The sequence below is a fragment of the Cryptomeria japonica genome, chromosome 8, assembly GCF_030272615.1.
Source record: "Cryptomeria japonica chromosome 8, Sugi_1.0, whole genome shotgun sequence".
Taxonomy (NCBI): domain Eukaryota; kingdom Viridiplantae; phylum Streptophyta; class Pinopsida; order Cupressales; family Cupressaceae; genus Cryptomeria; species Cryptomeria japonica.
In genome coordinates, this window is record NC_081412.1 from 24,145,425 (window position 1) to 24,165,853 (window position 20,429).

The following is a 20,429-nucleotide window of genomic DNA, read 5'->3' on the forward strand; positions in this document are numbered from 1 at the left end:
TTTAATGGACTCTCTGTTTGGTTTAAACTTCCCAAATGGTTGTTGACTACTATCACCCTTATCACTCGGAGCCATAGGATGTGATTGTTCCATTTGACTCACAGTCAGTTGATAATTGTGAAGAGTTGCGCACAACTGTTGGAAAGAAGTAAACTCAGAAAACAAGAGTTTTTCTCTAATGTCTTTTTGTAAATTAGAAATGAAGATTCTTTGAATATCATTGTCAGGCACTGGAAAAGAAATTTGAGCATACAAATGCTTATATCTACCAATGAAATCAGTCACTTTTTCTTTAACACCTTGTTTACAATGCATTAAATCAATCAAAGTAACTTTAGGACTTATATTGTTTTGAAATTGTTGAATGAAAGCATTTGCAAGTTGTTCGAAAGAAGTAATAGAATAGGAAGGCAACGAGCAATACCATTGTAGGGCTTTGTCTCTTAATGTTCTAGTAAACAATTTTGCAAGCAACCTTTGGTCATAAGCAAAATCAGTACATATTGTTTGAAAGGTCTTAACATGTGTTAGAGGATCACCCTTACCATTATAAAGCTCCAAATGCGGAATTTCAACATGTTTAGGGGGAATAGCTCGAACAATGTCAAGAGAAAGTGGACTCGCAACATCAAATGTGGGCACACTAAACTTAGATTGATTCATAGAGGCAATTTGTTGCTGTAAAGAAGAGACAGTTTGTGCAAGATTATTAATGGTCGCTTCAGTCGAAGAGTTCATATTAGACATGTTAGATTGTGATGGAGGTGTTATGTTATTGAAAGAAGGTAGAGAGTAAGGTGGTGGGACACTATGATAGTTAGTCATAGGAGATGATTGGAAAGGAAGAACACTACAAGGAGGAATGGAAAACGAATTGCCCCCTTGCATCATGTTCATTTGTGGAGATATAATAGGAACACTCATTGAAGGAATGAATGAAGAAGTTGGATTGATTGAAGGAAGAGGGTTAATTGAAGAAGAGGGATTGCCCCCATGACTGGTGATCATAGGAGGAATGTCTTGTGTTGAAGTAGTCATTATGTTTGATGTAAAAGTAGGTATACTAGCAATAGGAGTCGTCAAAGGAATAGAATGATTGTCTTGAGTAGGAGGTTGTGTATAACCTAAGGTTTCGGCACAACTTTTCATAGGCATCACATTTGAATCCACAATGTGTGCAATACCACGCAAAATATCAATTCCATTCTTATCACTTTGAAGCATACGTTTTAGACCCTCAATTAAAGGAAGAGCTTGACTATCAGGGTATTCTTGAGACATCCACTGTCGAAAATCGTCAAATTGGTTATCCAATTTTGAAAGTTGTTCTACAGAAACCTCATGGAGAGCTTCTTCATCATTAAGAGGATTAGAGGAATTACCCATGTCCTCGTTAAAAAGACCATTCAAATTAGGTTCCATCTCCTCAGTAATTAAACCTTGGAAGGACTTAATTCTAAGGCTTCGTCTAACGGGAATAGTGTAAGTAGGGCTTATTGTTGTAAAACTCATGCACTAAAGAGAGAGAGAAGATTTTGAATTTTAGAGGTAGCAAATTTCAGTAAAGCCAGCCAATCTTCCAGATTTAAGCTGTTAAATACAATCAGGACAATCTCCCGAAATTTCAGAAAAAATGTCCGGGACCATGGCGCTCGGGGTGCACACGGTCCTCCCAACTTTTTTCGAAATTTGCAGGGATGAAAGTTATGATGATTTTACAGCTAACCTGAAAAAATTGAGTGATTTTACGATCTGTAGATAGGCCAAATTAAAGTTGCAATCTCAAAATTGAACCCTACCAAGATTGTCGAAAAATGCAAAATTTGAATTTTGAAAAAGAGAGGGAAACTGAAATTTTGAATTTTATGATTTTAGAGGGAATACCAAAAGCAATGTAAGTTTTGAAATTTGAAAGTTGACTCAATTTCACGCAAAATTCAATTTTGAAAGCGGAAATCAAAGTTGTTGTAATTAAGCACTTAATTTCAAAAGTCACAAATTGCAAAAATTTGAATAAATCACTGAAATTTCGAATGAATGATAACACACTTTTCAGATTTAGGACTGTAAGAAACACAATTTTGACACAAATTTCAATTTCAACAATTTTTGAATGATTAGAAGTCTCAATCCAAGCAATCACTAGACCAACTTTGACTGTAATTTTGAAGGTGTTAAAATTGATAAAATCAGCCAAAATTCTGGATTTTAGCAGAAAAATACAGTAAGATCTCGCTCCCGAAATTTCAGAAAAAATGTCGGGGACGATGGCGCTCAGAGTGCACACAGTCCTCGCAACTTTTTTCCAAATTTTCAGGGATGAAAGATATTGTGATTTTATTGCGGAATCCAAAGTTACAGCCGATTTGGAGGTGTTTTGATCAGTGAAATTTTCGGACAAAGGTTGAATCAAGAGGGTTTCAAAAATTAGGGTTTTGACACTTAACCACTTAATTTTCAAAATTAACGCACAAATATGAATTGATAATTTGTAATAGAAGGGCAGATCTGAAACAAGCATTAACAATTAAACATTTCACAAGTTTAATTACTTAAAAAGAAAATTTAGGGTTTATATGCAATTAACCTCTAAAATTTTGCCAAAGATCAAACATGGAAATGTAATCAAAGAATCCAATTTTCAGATCTAACTATGAATAATCAGAAAGGATGTTCACGTCGGGTTCACCAAAATGTAAAGTGGAAAATAATCGAACCCTAGTCATTCTCCCCTCCCCAACTCCGAGGAGAGAGAAGGGAGAGTCACTAGGGTTGATGGTTTTCACTTAGGAGGGACTTTACATTCAAAAGAGGGGTTGAAACCCACAAGATCCAATCCCACGCAATGCAAGATTAGATTCTATATGAGTTTCAAGGGTTGTGATAGCAAGGATACCCTCTTTTGTAAAGAATGTAGATAGAAAGATTGAACTAGGAATGCATGCAAAGTAGGAAAGATTCACTTATAAACAGAGATAGGAATATGATATGAAGCTACGGAACTGGAATTAGCAGTAAAATGTCGAGACGGTGCTGTCCTGCAAATTTGAGCAAAAGTTGACGGGACGATGGCGCCCAGCGTGCACACGGTCCTCCGAAAAATCCGCGAAACGAAGGGGGATCTGTTCGTCTCTGCACAAGGATTCCAGATCTTCAATTTTAGCCGCGTACCTACAACCTACACACAGAAAAGCGAAGATGATTGGGGGGTTAGGGATTAGGGGTTTGCCCTTAGGTCAAACCCCGGTTTTGGAATTAACCAAGAAATGAGAAATGCTTGTAAATGTAATGTAAAACAAGTACTAATACCTTGTTGTAAGGATGTTTGTATCCTTATATGCGAAGGTATAGATGTTGTTGTATGTTGTATGTTGTATATTGTAATATGTGATCTCCTCTTCAATGGTTGAATCCTTGTCTTGAATGCAACACTTAGCCTTGAATGGAGACTTAGAATGATCAATTGCTTGAAGGAATGCTTGAATGCTTGAATGTTTGAATATCATTTCCACCTTTTTCCATCCCTCCCAAAATGAGAGAGGAAAAGTAGTTTATATACTTGCCAATTAGGGTTAAAAGACTGATTTTCCCGACCTTAGGCCGACCAGGAAATGTTATTTTCCAATTTGCAAACAAAAAGGCCTGAAGTCCCATAGGAGACCGGGCCCAAAATAGGGCCAGGGACCAGGGCGCTGGGTGCCATGGTCCTGGGGGACCAGGGCGCTAGGCGCCCTGGTCCTGAAGGACCAGGGCACTGGGCGCTCTGGTCCCACCTCCCGGGACAGAAGGGTGCAAGGAGGATCAGGCCAGGGTGCTGAGAAATGCAGTTTTTGATGTCATGAGCAAGTTTCGGGGTCTCCATTCAGGTTTAGTGTTGCGTTGCCATCGTGAAGACCCAAATGCGGTCGAAATTGCAAGTGTCGCAATTTTATGTCGCTACAAAATGTTATCGTATCTATTTTTGTTTTCTGTAACTGTTGTAAATATTGTTAAAAAATTTTCCATTACCCTCCTCTCAGGCTTAGTGTAGGAAGTTGTTCCGCTACTTAACTTCCTTACATTAATTGTAGGGGGAGTCTTAAGAAGAGATACATCTCTCATTGTTTCTTAAAACCGTCTATGTAGCATGATGATTAAGGGGAGTTTCAACTCCTCTTATTGATTCTAAGATCTATTTCTAAGCTAGGACTTCTTCCTAGATTCCAATCACTTCATCCTCAATAGGAAATAAAACACGAACATATGCTTACATGAAGATTGATGCAAATTTTTGCTCCATGATGTCTAGATCTTGAAGGATTTCTAAATAATATGGTGGGATGACATTTCACCTTGATGCTTGAAGATCGTAGTGCTTGAAGATGTATGTGAATTGAATATGGTGGATGTGAAAATGAACTAGAAGACTTCTCTTATATAGTGTTCTCAAGGCATTTTCTTGATTAGGCTAACCTCCAATGGTCAAAGTAAGACATTGTGATATGAAACCAACTAGTGGGAAGTGCACACAGACATTTTAAAATTTGGGACCTATCTAGGGGGACAAGGGCACTTGGGACAACTTGTCTACCCAAAATAGGGTGACAAATCCAAAGATGGTGTGCACTCAACATCTCGAGATAGAGATTCAAATCACCATCCAAGCAAGTGACTTTAGTTTCAAGGTAAAAGGCCAAAAACGGACATGGATAAGAGCTAAAATGGGTCACACTAAGGCAAGAGCACAAAAAGTGGTATAAATTGTATGGTGTTACAATTTATGATGCTATAGAAAGGTAAGTTGGATTTAGGGGAACTAATAGATGAACCACGGCACAAGGATGATCAAAAGCTTGATAATCCAAAAAACTTAATATTTCTCCAGTTTTTACCTTTTGACTTGGTAATCTGACTAGGACATGAACATTGGGACATGAAAATTTGGAAATCCTAACAAAATGGTCGTCATAATGCTTCAATTTAGTTATACAATCCATATTTATAAAATCCATTATATTTTTCATAAATGATATAGAAAGAAAACTTCTTTTCATCATAGTTTTTTCAATAAAACTTGAATAATTAATTTTGATGAAAAGTAATATTACCATAACATGCAAATTTGAATATTTCTTACAAATAATTAAATATTATTAAATAATAAATAATAGTATCTAATAACCTAAAGAAACTTTTTAAAACAAACCAAAACCATGACTTAATAATAAGATTTCTCTTAATAATTTAAAGTGATATTTTTAACATTAGGATTGAGAAGTTGACCATGTCTACAAGAGGCTTGTTTTAATCTTCAAAGCACTTGAAACATTATTCTTTAAACGATGGTCATCCACAGGCAGCCACACTCTTCTTTTATTCATGTTTGAGACGTCTTGTGTATTGCACTTAATTGAGTTCCATTCCCCAGACTCTCTCGCATTAACTACATCGACTCATTATATGTATCTAGTCAAGTCTTGTAGTGTTGTTAGAATCTTGTAGGTCATCTTTGTTACGTTTAGAACATTTTATACTTTCTTAAGTAGATATTTTTTATAAAATAAATTGTAAAATTTGTTAAAAGCCTTTGTTTTATTTTACGAGGTATTTTAGTTAGATGGTTTAGTAAAACATTTGAGTGAATTTTGTTGGCATGTTTACAATTAAAGAAGTAGTTTGTCTTTATATTTCAAAAAGTATTTTTCTATAAATACACTTCTTTTGACATAAGTGGAATTGTAATTGATTGATACAATAACATACTTCATTCAATAACACATGAATTTCTTTGAAAATTGTCAAAATATTCTTGATATAATTTAAGAACCGTTACAAAAAATTTCATCAATTTACAAAATAACAGATTCTAGTCATTTGAAATAAGGTGGGTAACTACACATTATCATGTCTGCAATTTTGTATTTTGTACGTTTATAGATGCAAATATAAGCATCTATATATATGCTACATCAAAAAATATGCTAAAATAATTTCTTGTTATATATTTGAGGATCCTCTAGGGTTACTGTGGGCCCTAAGAACATTTCTCTATGTCTTTTTACTTGGGATCTCAAAAAGAACAATGCATAGAGTCAACCTTATTTTGATTTTTACATATTTCTTTTATCAGAGATCAAAGGTATAGGATTGATCAAGAGTTTCATTATGTCATCCTTTGTACCCTTGAATGATGTTGAAAACCCATCAATGTCCCTCCATAAGAAAGCCACCCATCTATACATAGAATCAAAATACACCGTTTTGCAGCATGTTGGTATATCTTTCTCATAAAATAAAAAATCTTTGGTTAACTCTTCCATGTGTAACTCGGTGAGAATGCTTGCATGCTCCAAAGCTTGCTCCATCGTGGTCCCAGGGTTATCTCTTATGTAACAATCTAGCCAAGAAGCATTCTCTCCATTTTCAAGTTGTTCCTTCAAAATGAAATATGCTCATTTAGAACAAGGATATATAAGTGATTTTTATTTTTAAAATCTATGATTCATGGATAATAAGATAGGTCTAGCTAAGTTTGGTCGATATATACCTAAAAATCTTTGCAATCGTCGATTAATCTACAACCCAACATTACATCAAGCTCAATTTTTTTGATTCTTTCTAGAATATCATCAGGAAGAGACGTGTTAATTAACAGCATTGGAAACAGTGTGACCACAGGTACAGTTGAAGAGTCCAGGGCATTCTTTAAATATTCATCCAGAGTAGGGCGATAATCAGTAGCAATCCATTCTGCATCTTTGAATTCTGCCAAAATAAGATTTGTCCACTGCAATAGAATATATATGAAATACATTGTAAGATTAATGAGTATTTTACACAAAAACAATATATTTATTTATATTTTTCAACATCAAATGTTCGATACATAAATTTGATCTCGCGACTTACATATTCTTGCATCCACTTGCGTGCACGTGGACCATGTATTTTCTCTGCTTCATCGGCTAATTCCATGTATGTTTCATGAGTAAATTGCAAACAGATTTGCATAAATTTGGGAAAGCGATCCATCATAGACATATCCCAACTGAGTAAGGATGAAATGCAAGCAAATTAGTTATTTTGTTAAAGAAAAATGATAATCAAATAATATTTATATGATTCTCAATACGAGGCTCCACAAATGAATAGAAAACACTATACTTACTTGATCACGGCTTCCTTAAAATGTATAAGCTCATCATAGGTTCCATAAGTGTCAAAAATGTCATCAATGACTGTAATTATGGTACCGAGCTTAGCATATCCAACTCGAGTTAGAGAGAATTCATGTTCATACAATCCACAGGGATATGCAAGATAATACTCCACATGTCGGTGTCGAAAGAAATTAAGCTTGTTTACACTTGCTTCAGTCCACCATCTACACATTATATCACCACATACATGTTATTCCAATATAATTAATACTGCAAGTACTCTAAATGACATAATAAACTATTTTATTTAGTTAACACAATTTTCATTTGAAGATATATTACTTGGATATAATTTTGAGCTCAATCTGATGTTGAGCTTGTATTATGTTGAAATCTAATATTGCCGCTTCCAAAATAGTTTGACAAATCTCATTTGGAATCCTGAAAGAAAACATCATGTTCAAATAAAATAAGTTATAACTATTAAGATCACACTCAAAATATGACTTCATGAACAATAAAATATGTTAGTAAAAGTAGAATATTTTATATTTGAGTTCTATCTAATCCAAGAAGATTTGACGTATGCAAAACAAAACAGATGAATCTTCACATTTCAGGTGCCTTAAAAAAATGTGTTTAGAAGAGAAAAGATTGGCATGATATTTGCCCATCCTTCGATCCACCGATTTCTCATCCTCTGAAATTTGACAACTTCGATCCACCAATTTCTCATTCTCTGAAATTTGACAAGTTGCTACTGCAGCCATTCTTTGTTTGTGAATAATAGAGAGTACAAGGGCAGAAAAAGAAGGAATGGGAAGAATGTGAGTGCAGAAAAGAAGGAATGGGAAGAATGTGATTGCAGTAAAGAAGGAATGGGAAGAGGTATTTATTGTAATGTAATGTTCAACGCTCGTGGTGATGGAAATTTGAAGGAAGGAAGTCAAAATTGGGCGTCTCAGAAAAATTGGGTCGCGTCAATGTTCAACGCTCGTGGTCATGTCATTTCGCAGCCAAATTTCAATGAAGTAATTTCACTCGTGGTCACGTGCGCAAAAACGAGACAGTATTAAATCGGGATATAGTTGGTAGAGAGTGCATGTATACATCTTGCTTTATTTTTTTGCATGCTTTGCATTTACATTTTCGCACTGATTTTTTCATGCCTGATTTAATTTTTTTATGCTAATCAATCATTAATTCTGAATTTTAATAAAGTTTTAATAAGCGGGCCTTTAATAAATAAATTTTAGAAAAAAAAATCATTTTTTTTTGGTCGATAAAGGCAAAGCCATAGAACTTAAAATCACAAAAAGATAGGGGAGAGCATATCTCTCAAAATTTGAATGGAGGCAACTGCAACGGTTATGCTCTTGGCACACGACCCCGACCCCTTCTACGACCACGACCGCTTGGACGACCCCTGCTACGGCCCGAACCACTGCTCCCACCACTTTCAGAGACACTCGACGCGACAACCTAAGATTCTCCACTCGGGAGAGGAGGGTCGATATGTTCTTCTTCCTGAAGGAAGCCATCAAGAATTGCATACTCTTCAAGTCCTCCTTATTATGGTCTCCAGGCTGATTAGGGAGGATTCTCCACTTCAAATAGTCTACAACCGTTGAAACATTTTGCCTGTACTTTCTCCTAGCAGGCCCTTTTACGTCCAAAAGGAGATGATAGAAGGTGACATTTTCTGCTTCTCCATGGGTAGCCTCAATATCTGTAAGCCTCGAGACACTCGATGACATTTTATCCTTCTTCATGGGTAGCCTCAATATCTGCAAGCCGCGGAACACTCGAACTAGGTAGGGCATAATATAAGACCTTGTCAAGTCCACCTAATAGTTCAGGCTCAAAGAGCTCGGAGGCCAAGGCAGAGGTGATACCTTCAGAGAACCCTGCATCAAGAACAGTACCCATGAACCGAGAGGAAATCTACGTGTTATCCTTGTAGAATTCCTTTCTATCCTGGTGACCTTGACCCAATATCGTTTTTGTTGCGATGAGAACGAGAGGGTGAACCGTGCGGAGCAAGCGCTTGAGTCCGAGGTCTGTTATTTCCTTGAAGCAACATTGATGAACAGGGCTAGAAAGAGAGATTTGTGTTTCAACCCCAAGGCAAAGAATGGGGTGTGAAGATAGATTGATAACAATCCTGGAAGGAGGCTCCGCCATTGCCAATTCTGAAGCAAAGAAACCTTGCAGAAAAAACAAGAAAGTCGAGCAACCTGCAAGGAATGGGTTACGAAAAAAGACGAATCGAATTGTTGAAGAGGGTGAAATTCCTTCAATTAAGATGGAAATTATTCCACTCGAGAGAAGTTTGCCGCCTTCATTATTGGATTGTATTATAGGGCCTAGCCAACCTGCGAGCATATGCAAACTTCTTCTCTTTGCCCTTAGATACGCCTAGACAACCTCAAAATGGAGATGCCATCATGACATAAAATTGATTAACACATCAAATCATTTAAAGTTGTTCGCTTTAAGCTCATTCTCATCCAACTTTTCTTTCTAACCTCATAGTCATCTGAGCAAACTACCTAGTAATCCTCCATAAGATAAGGCGAGTGGCAACTGTTGTTAATGAATTCGAAGATGAAGAGCTTTTTCTATATTTAGAGGGGGGATTCCATACAAGGTTTTCAAATCAAAATTTTTAAAGCTGTCTACCAATCATAATTTTGAGCATCTAGAGTATCCTAGAGGTACTTGTGTAGTGGTTTCTTTGAATCTGAGCTTAATCTTGTTGTAGAGTAAGGATTCATCACCACTTCTTCATCAATAGTTGCAACATGTGCCTTTTGAGTTTGAAATAATTGGCTAGGAAGTTTTTCCCAATGGATTTTCTCCTTTTCCTATTGGTTTTGATTTGGTACATCATTAGTCTTTCTTCCAAGACTCAAATCACCTTTTATCAATCTAGTTACGCTTAAGGGCTGTACTAATTAAGTTGTGATATTCTACCTAGAATATTTCTTCTACATAATTTTTTTCTTGTTGATGTTGTCGACTATGGATAAGCTTGTTGAGGTGTACTTTCTTGCATAGAGTTTCATAACCCATAATCTAGTGAGCAACTGTTATTCTTGCTAGCCCATCCTCTTGCTAATATATTTGTCAATCATGTTGTGATTTTAGCAAATCCATTTTGAATATTGCATTGCACATTCTATATTTTAGTTTATCCCTTAACTTGTTGATATTAACAATCTATTCTAAGATCTTGGCTATTCCTACAAGAAATGTCAATAGCCTAGATAATCTTAAAATGCCACAATAATATAGAGGCAAGCAAGCTTAACCCAAATAAGAATAGAAGAGGATGGTACAGGAGCTTATTTGGATCAAAATAAAGAAACTAGAATTTGGTGCTTAACTAACTACCATCTAAAAACAAATTGTGAGAATCTAAAATAATATCAATGTCTTTTAATGAAACATGACCAATATTTAAGTAAATCGGTCAAAATTGACCACAATTCATATGTTAAGCATATATTTTCAAATTCTTCTCCATACGTGTGTGTGTGTGTGTGTGTGTGTGTGTGTGTGTGTGTGTGTGTGTGTGTGATATTTTAAAAAAGGGTATTTTGTCCTTGTAGGCATGAATAGATGATGATTATACCAATTTAAGTGTTTTGAATCGGAATTCCTAGTAACAATAGTTAGCCTTCAATTTTTTAACAAATTATATTCATTGATTTTAAACGTTATTCTTAAACACCAAATAGGTTAATAGGTTAAAGGTATATTCTTGCTAATAAAAATATTAAAATTGCTTGCCACTTTTATATGTTATTAGAGTTTAAATTGTTTTTTATTCTTTAACAATTTAATCCCGTTACATGTTTAAATAAAGTATGTAGGGGGCTTAAGATGTATAAACTAATTTTGTTTGTATCATATTTTGGGGGAGGAGAAACATATGAAATTCAAACACCTTCACCTTCCTCCTTTTTAATTTTGTTTGTATCATATTTTGGGGGAGGAGAAACATGTGAATAATAGAGAGTACAAGTGCAGAAAAAGAAGGAATGGGAAGAATGTGATTGCAGAAAAGAAGGAATGGGAAGAGGTATTTATTGTAATGTAATGTTCAACGGTCGTGGGATGGACCCAAATAAGTTTCAAGGAAGAAAATGTTGATATTTGGGCGTGTGAGACAAAGATGGAGATGGAGAGTCGTGTCAAGGTATTACGCTCGTGGTCATTTAGCTGCCAAATTTTAATGAAGGAATTTCAGTCGTCGTCATTTAGCAGCGAAAATTCAATGAAAGGTATTTCACTCGTGGTCATTCAGCAGCGAAATTTTAGGGCATCGTAATGAGTGAATTTTAATGAAGTGGGGTTTTAGTAATTAAATTTAAGAAAAATATATATATTTGATCATGTATTATTTTTTGAATTAGCATTCAATGAGGGCTAGTAGTTCTAGTCATTGTGGTATTATATCAATTGAAGAGTATCTTAAAATAGTTATCCACTTCGAAACATATCTTTGCAAAGTAAAATATTTCTATATTTATATGATAAGCTTCTATATCTAGAGATCAAGTGTCTATGTATTTAACTCAATCCAATTCAATTACTGTAGGATATGTACCAATCATAATTTTGAGCATCGAGAGTATCCTAGAGATACTTGTGTAGTGCTTTCTTCTAATCTGAACTTAATCTTTTTGTAAAGGATTCATCCACCAATTTCTCATTCTCGAAAATTTGACAAGTATGATCTATTGTAGCATAATATGCATGTGATCCAATTTGATAAGGATGACTCTGTGTACTAATTTTTTTTATCATCCTTTAAGCCTCAATGAAATTGTATACTTGTCATTTTATAGAGAGAATAGCTCCATGGTCATTCATGCACAAAGTAATATAATGGTTCATTAGGTGAATTCAAAATCCTAAATATGGCAATCATAAGTGATAGGGGGCATTTCCTATCTCAATTACAACTTGAATAGTGTGTTTTGTCATAGTGAGTTGTTTCCTTGATTTTCAAGGTGTTATTAGGATGCTTTACATCTTAGTTTAAAGTTGGCAATTGCTAGGGTCCATTAAAGTGCTTGTCTCACCCCAAACTATGTTGAATGTAATTAACTCAAGTATTTTGACACTTGTGTGTGCTTGTATGTGTGCATGCTTGTGCATTTGTCAATTAGTTATCCTAGTTATATTAAGTTCTGGAGTGGTTGGGTGATGGATTCCATGGTTTTTTTTTTAATTAACAAAAGAAATTAGTTATGAAATTTCTTAAATGGTAGAAGCCCTACTCCAAACAAATGGCTTGAAAACTGGTGAAGGGACACCCATCTCAACAACACCAATATGAAATTGAATACCTCATTGTACTAATGGATAGGAGGAAACATAGGCATGCTACTTGGGTGGGCCTCTATGAGAAGTACTTTCCACTTTAATAATAAATTGGCAGCACATGTTTTGACATTCTATGAATTAATGAATGATTTTATTTTTCTTAAATCACAATGAATATTATCCTTCAATTAATGAATCTAACTACAATTATATTTGGTTGTAATAAAATTTGTAATCATTGTTTACCTATATGTATATAGAAAAAAAGGGGATCGTAAGATAGTGTTAGCCTTTAGGAAGACCAAAGCAATAAATAATATTAAATATAATGCGAAATAAAAGAGGTAGAAATAAAAATTCACAACAAAACATATTGTTATTGTGGTTCACCCAATGTGGGCTACATCTAGAGAGAAACAACTATCCACTTTCTTTTTATTATCTACTCAAGAAAAAATTATGTAATCAGATGGTTTTTCACATTACATATCCACTTATTTATCAATCTCTTTTGCCATTTAACAAAATGTTTGAATTGCCAAGATCAACAAGCAAACACCAAACTTCCATAAACCATGAGCACATAAAGAGTCAAATGATCAATATCAAATATTTAAGTAAAATGCACATAAAGGCTTGAATATATAAGCAAGCTAGAAGAGGTAGATAGGTTGGATACAACAATTGGCTAACCCTCCAAAGATGGTAGACATTCTAAGGTAAATGCTCGTCCAGTCATATGCACAAATAAGAGATGGTTGGTGAAGGAATTTAGATGTAAGGTAGAGAGAAAAACATGTAAATATTTCGACATAAAAGAAAAAGGTAGATGTAGAAATATGGACTATATTGTCTAAGGTTGTTTTTAAAATCTAGGGTAGGAAGTTTGATAAAACAAACATTGTAGAAATTTCAAAGACAAGCTACACAGATAATATTGACAAAGTTACAAAAAATATAACCAATAATTATATAATAATGTCAACAATCAAATGTGAAAATGTGAAAGATATAGGATTTAAGAGGAATCATTGTCATTCAAAGAGAGAGAGAGAGAGAGAGAGAGAGAGAGAGAGAGAGAGAGAGAGAGAGAGAGACAGAGAGAGAGAGAGAGAGAGAGAGAAATAAATGTCATAGGTGTAGGATTTATGAGGTGTTGTTGTAACCCAAGAGGTTAAGAGATAAGGATTCAACTACCAATTTCTCATTCTTGGAAATTTGACAAGTTGCTACTGCAGCCATTCTTTCTATGCTGCTTTTTTTGAAATATCCAACACCTCAAATAATAAACTATGATAGCATGGTCATAATCATTTGAAGCTATATGCTTTAAGCTCATTCTCATCCAACTTCTCTTCCTAGCCTCATAGTCATCTCAGCAAACTACCTAGTAATCCTCCATAAGATAAGGAGAGTGGTAGTTGTTGTTAATGAATTCAAACATGAAGAATTTAAATTGCTATATTAGAGGGGGATTCCATACAAGGTTTTCAAATCAAAATTTTTAAAGCTATGTACCAATCATAATTTTGAGCATCTAGAGTATCCTAGAGGTACTTATGTAGTGGTTTCTTTGAATCTGAACTTAATCTTTTTGTAGAGTAAGGATTCATCACCACTTCTTCATCAATAGTTGCAACATGTGCCTTTTGAGTTTGAAATAATTGTCTAGGAGGTTTTTCCCAATGGACTTTCTCCTTTTCCTATTGGTTTTAATCTGGTACATCATTAGTCTTTGTTCCAAGACTCAAATAACTTTTTATGAATCTAGTTACGCTTAAGGGCGGTACTAATTAAGTGTGTGATATTCTACCTAGAATATTTCTTCTACATAATTTTTTCTTGTTGATGTTGTCTACTATGGATAAGCTTGTTGAGGTGTACTTTCTTGCATAGAGTTTCATAACCGATATTCTAGAGAGAAATTGTTATTCTTGCTAGCCCATCCTCTTGCTATATATTTGTCAATCATATTGTGGTTTTAGAAAATCCATTTTGACTATTGCATTGCACATTCTATATTTTAGTTAATCCCTTAACTTGTTGATCTTAACAATCTATTCTAAGATCTTGGCTATTCCTACAAGAAATGTCAATAGCCTAGATAATCTTAAAATGCCACAATAATATAGAGGCAAGCAAGCTTAACCCAAATAAGAATAGAAGAGAATGGTACAGGAGCTTACTTGGATCAAAATAAAGAAACTAGAATTTGGTGCTTAACTAACTACCATCTAAAAACAAATGGTGAGAATCTAAAATAATATCAATGTCTTTTAATGAAACATGACCAATATTTAAGTAAATCGGTCAAAATTGACCATAATTCATATGTTAAGCATATATTTTCAAATTCTTCTCCATGTGTGTGTGTGTGTGTGTGATATTTTAAAAAAGGGTATTTTCTCCTTGTAGGCATGAATATATGATGATTATGCCAATTTAAGTGTTTTTAATCGGAATTCCTAGTAACAATAGTTAGCCTTCAATTTTTTAACAAATTATATTCATTGGTTTTAAACGTTATTCTTAAACACCAAATAGGTTAATAGGTTAAAGGTATATTCTTGCTAATAAAAATATTAAAATTGTTTGCCACTTTTATATGTTATTAGAGTTTAAATTGTTTTTTATTCTTTAACAATTTAATCCCGTTACATGTTTAAATAAAGTATGTAGTAGCTTAAGATGTATAAACTAATTTTGTTTGTATCATATTTTGGAGGAGGAGAAACATTTGAAATTCAAACACCTTCACTTTCCTCCTTTTTAAATAGAAAATCCTTATTTATATAAAAATTCACAATTTCCATCATCACTTGCTTGGTAAAATGGTACAAGATGACTCATTGCCACAAAGAATCCTTTATTCTATCTTTATCCACAAATAAAGAGTTATGACTTACATTTTTCCTTAGAATATACAAAGAAATATGAAATTCAAAAAGTGGAGCCTGTATTTTAATTGAATATATATAATATAGCACTTTGTATTCAGTATATCCTTAGCCATCATAATAAATAACTACCTCTTGCAATCACTTAGGCAACTTCATATCTACTCTAATTTTTCATATGTTTCATAAATTTAATATATTGCTCCTCATAGTAATGCCAATAGCTCCCAATCCTTAACTCCACAATATTACAAAGCTAAGGAAGCTTAACTCAGACAATAATAGAAGAGAATGATTCTTTATTTGGATCAAAAGTAGGAAATTTGAATTTTCTTCACAATTAAATAGCATCTAAAAAATGAAACCAGTAGTTTTTATAAAGTGTAATAAATAGTTAAATAACTCATTCAAATTTGGCCATAATCCATTGTATTAACATATAAAAGAATATTTTTTCAAATTCTTATACATATATGTACAAAATCCTCATATTTAATTATATACAATTTACATGCTATTAAGAGGATCCCAAAATAGAGCCAAAATGCTTATCTTGTTTATAGTGTCCTTACCATTTTTTCTCTTCAACATGTTTTTCAATCCCCTAGAGGTGATATATAAAATTCTAACTTTTAAGATTCATAACCCGCGAAACTCTATTACTCCTAAATTCCTTCCAAGAAAAAGAATAGGATTTTAAAGATTTTTTTGTCAAAGATTAATTCAATAAAAAAAATCATAACTCGATTATTTGTATCCTATCCTAATTAATAGGGATTGTATGAACATCTAACACGGTGCTATCAAAAGGACATACATGTGAAAGTAATTTAAATTTTTAATTGTTTGAATTTAATTTTTGTCATTGCATCAAGTGACATATTGACAAGTGATATCCTATGATGAAATGCATTATGAAGACTATTATAAATGGTTCTTTCTAGTGGTGTTAACCAAGGGAGGTTCGGTGTGTGAGACAAGGACAAATAGTTAGAGGTGGTTCCAAAACAAAGGAAGAGGAAGGTGTCATAGGATAAATCTATGGTGGATTTTATGAAGTACTTGGACAAAGAGATTAAAGTTTCTTTGAGAAGTTGGATTGTCATAATTTGGGAAATCTCTAATGGTTTAGATAGGTCCACTAACAGATGTATTCATGAGGCATTGTCTAAGATTCTTTTGGATTTAGCATACAATTGCAAGCATTGGAACACCTTTGAAATTGTAGAATCATTAAATCTATTGGATATTGATGTTGCTAGGACATGTTGTTGTCATTGATTTCAACATAATCTTGTGTTCTGGTGTTGTAGAAAGTTATTTGGTGATCCGATGTCTGCAGTGAGTTGGTCTGGTGGTTGGGATACTGAATCAACTAGAGATACTTCATTTATTCTGTGATGCTATGTGGCAATTTGGTCGAGTTGTGGATTTTGGCATAAAGATTGTTCTTTTGTGCTCTGTAGTTGGCAGAGTCCAGTATTTGATCCGTTGTGCTCCGATATGATCATATTTTTGGTTGCGGATCTGGGAGAGTATTTTGGATGTTCATGTGTATCTTTATCTCAAATGGTTCATGATTCAGTGCTCCGCAAGTTATCTTTCTAGTCCAAATTATTGCTGATAAGTGTTCTTGAGTGTTAGCGTGTTGATCGATGAAGATTTGAATAAAGTTGGAGATGAAGGGTTGCGTCAATGTTCAACACTTGTGGTCATGTCATTTCGCAACCAAATTTCAATGAAGTAAATTCACTCACGGTCAAACTGTGTGCAAATACAAGACAATATTAAATTGGGATAGTTGGTAGAGAGTGCATGTATACGTCTTGCTTTCTTTTTTTCTTTTCTTTGCATTTACATTTTCTCACTAATTTTTTCGTGCCTATTCTTTTCTCGAGATTTAATTTTTTTATTCCTTTTACAAACTTTTTATGCTAATCAATCATCACACGATAAAGTTTCAAATCAAGGGAAATTTTAGGGTATTATAATCAATGAATTTTAATAAGTTTTTAATAATTGAGTCTTTAATAAGTAAATTTTAGAAAAAAAAAAGTCATTTGATCATCAAATTTTGTATAATATTTCAAACTAGCAGTTAATAAGGGCTACTGGCTCTAGTCATTTTGATAGTATACCAACTCAAGGGTGTCTTGAATGGTTATCCACTTCAAAGCATATCCTTGCAAAGCAAAATCTTTTTATATTTAGATTATAAGATTCTATATCTAGAGACCAAGCACCTATATATTAAACCCTTGAATTAAGTTCACCAATGTAGGCTACGTACCAACCATAATTTTGAGCATCCAAGAGTATCCTAAAGGTTCTTTGTGTAGCGGTTTCTTTGAATCTGAACTTAATCTTCTTTTGACTAAGGATTCATCCACAAATTTCTCAGTCATTTCGCAGCCAAATTTCAATGAAGTAATTTCACTCGTGGTCATGTGCGCAAATACGAGACAGTATTAAATTGATATAGTTGGTAGAGAGTGCATGTATACATCTTTGCTTTATTTTTTTTGCAATCTTTGCATTTACATTTTCTCACTGATTTTTTCATGCTTTCTCTTTTCTCCAGATTTCATTATTTTATTCGTCTTAGAAACTTTTTATACTAATCAATCATTATCCAGAGACGAAGCATCTATATATTCAACCCAATTCAGTTCAGCAATGTAGGTTGCATACCAACCATAACCTTGAGCATCCAAGAGTATTCTAAAGGTACTTGTGTAGTGGTTTCTTTGTATCTGAACTTAATCTTGTTCTGAGTAAGGATTCAACTACCAATTTCTCATTCCTGAAAATTTGACAAGTTGCTACTACAGCCATTCTTTCTATGCTGCTTTTTTTGAAATATCCAACGCTTCAAATAATAGACTATGATAGCATGGTCATAATCATTTGAAGCTATCTGCTTTAAGCTCATTCTCATCCAACTTCTCTTTGTGGCCTCATAGTCATCTCAGCAAACTACCTAGTAATCCTCCATAAGATAGGGAGAGTGGTAGTTGTTGTTAATGAATTCAAACATGAAGAACTTAAATTGCTATATTAGAGGGGGATTCCATACAAGGTTTTCAAATCAAAATTTTTAAAGCTATGTACCAATCATAATTTTGAGCATCCAAGAGTATCCTAGAAGTTCTTGTGGAGTGGTTTCTTTGAATTTGAACTTAATCTTGTTGTAGAGCAAGGATTCATCACCACTACCATCTAAAAACAAATGGTGAGAATATAAAATAATATTAAATCAATCAAAATTGGTCATAATTCATTATATTAGCATATAATTTAAGGAGAAAATGTGTTTCCTCTTTTTTAAATAGATTATCCTTGTTTATATAAAAATTCACAATTTCCATCATCACTTGCTTGGTAAAATGGCGCAAGATGACTCCTTGCCACCAAGAATCCTTCCTTCTATATTTTGACCAAGTTGCGACTGCAGCCATTCTTTGTTTCAAATGTGAAACGCTTGGAATAATAATAATAATAGAGAGTATGAGAGCGCAGAAAAGAAGGAAGGTATGAAATAGGTAGAGAGTGTCATTCAACGCTCGTGGGATGGACCCAAATAAGTTTGAAGGAAGAAAATGTTGATATTTGGGCGTGTGAGACAAAGATGGAGATGGAGAGTCGTGTCAATGTTCAACGCTCGTGCTCATTTAGCTGCCAAATTTTAATGAAGGTATTTCACTCGTGGTCATTCAGCAGCGAAATTTTAGGGCATCGTAATGAGTGAATTTTAATGAAGTGGGGTTTTAGTAATTAAATTTAAGAAAAAAATATATATTTGATCATGTATTATTTTTTGAATTAGCACTCAATGGGGGCTAGTAGTTCTAGTCATTGTGGTATCTTAAAATAGTTATCCATTTCGAAGCATATTTTTGCAAAGTAAAATCTTTCTATATTTTAAGAGATCGAGTGTCTATGTATTTTTAGAGATCAAGTGTCTATGTATTTAACTCAATCCAATTCAATTAGTGTATGATATGTACCAACCATAATTTTGAGCATCGAGAGTATCCTAGAGATACTTGTGTAGTGGTTTCTTCGAATCTGAACTTAATCTTTTTGTAAAGGATTCATCCATCAATTTCTCTTCTCATAAATTTGACAAGTATGATCTGTTGTAGCATAATATGCATGTGATCCAATTTGATAAGGATGACTCTGTGTACTATTTTTTTTTATCATCCTTTAAGCCCCAATGAAATTGTATACTTGTCATTTTATAGAGAGAATAGCTTCATGGTCATTCGTGCACAAAGTAATATAATGGTTCATTAGGTGAATTCAAAATCCTAAATATGGTAATCATAATTGATAGGGGGCATTTCCTATCTCAATTACAACTTGAATAGTGTGTTTTGTCATAGTGAGTTGTTTACTTGATTTTCAAGGTGTTACTAGGATGCTTTATATCTTAGTTTAAAGTTGGCAATTGCTAGGGTCCATTAAAGTGCTTGTCTCACCCCAAACTATGTTGAATGTAATTAACTCAAGTATTTTGAGACTTGTGTGTGCTTATATGTGTGCATGTTTGTGCATTTGTCAATTAGTTATCCTAGTTATATTAAGTTCTAGAGTGTCTGAGTGATGGATTCCAGGGTTTTTTTTAATTAACAAAAGAAATTAGTTATGAAATTTCTTAAATGGTACAAGCCCTACTCCAAACAAATGGATTGAAAACTGGTGAAGGGACATCCACCTCAACAACACCAATATGAAATTGAATACCTCATTGTACTAGTGGATAGGAGGAAACATAGGCTTGCTACTTAGGTAGGCCTCTATTAGAAGTAATTTACACTTTAATAATAAATTGTTGAGTTCCCATCTACTTATTTGGGTCTCCCTATGTGCTTAAAGCCTTCGGAGAATTTCTGGATGAAGTTGGTAGACAGATTCAATTCCAAACTGGTTGGTTGGAAAGGAGCCCTCCTTAGCCAAGTGGGTAAGGTGACGTTGCTTAAAGCTACCCTTCAAAATTTGCCTATATATGCCCTTAGTTTGTTCAAGATCCCCAGGAAGTTTGTTAGGCCAT

At 33.9% G+C, this 20,429-nt stretch overlaps 1 pseudogene; it reads right to left on the bottom strand.

Annotated features, from left to right (window-relative positions):
- Positions 1-5,884: 5,884 nt before the first annotated feature.
- On the bottom strand, positions 5,885-7,988 carry LOC131857426 (sesquiterpene synthase Cad-like; annotated as a pseudogene).
- Positions 7,989-20,429: the final 12,441 nt, after the last annotated feature.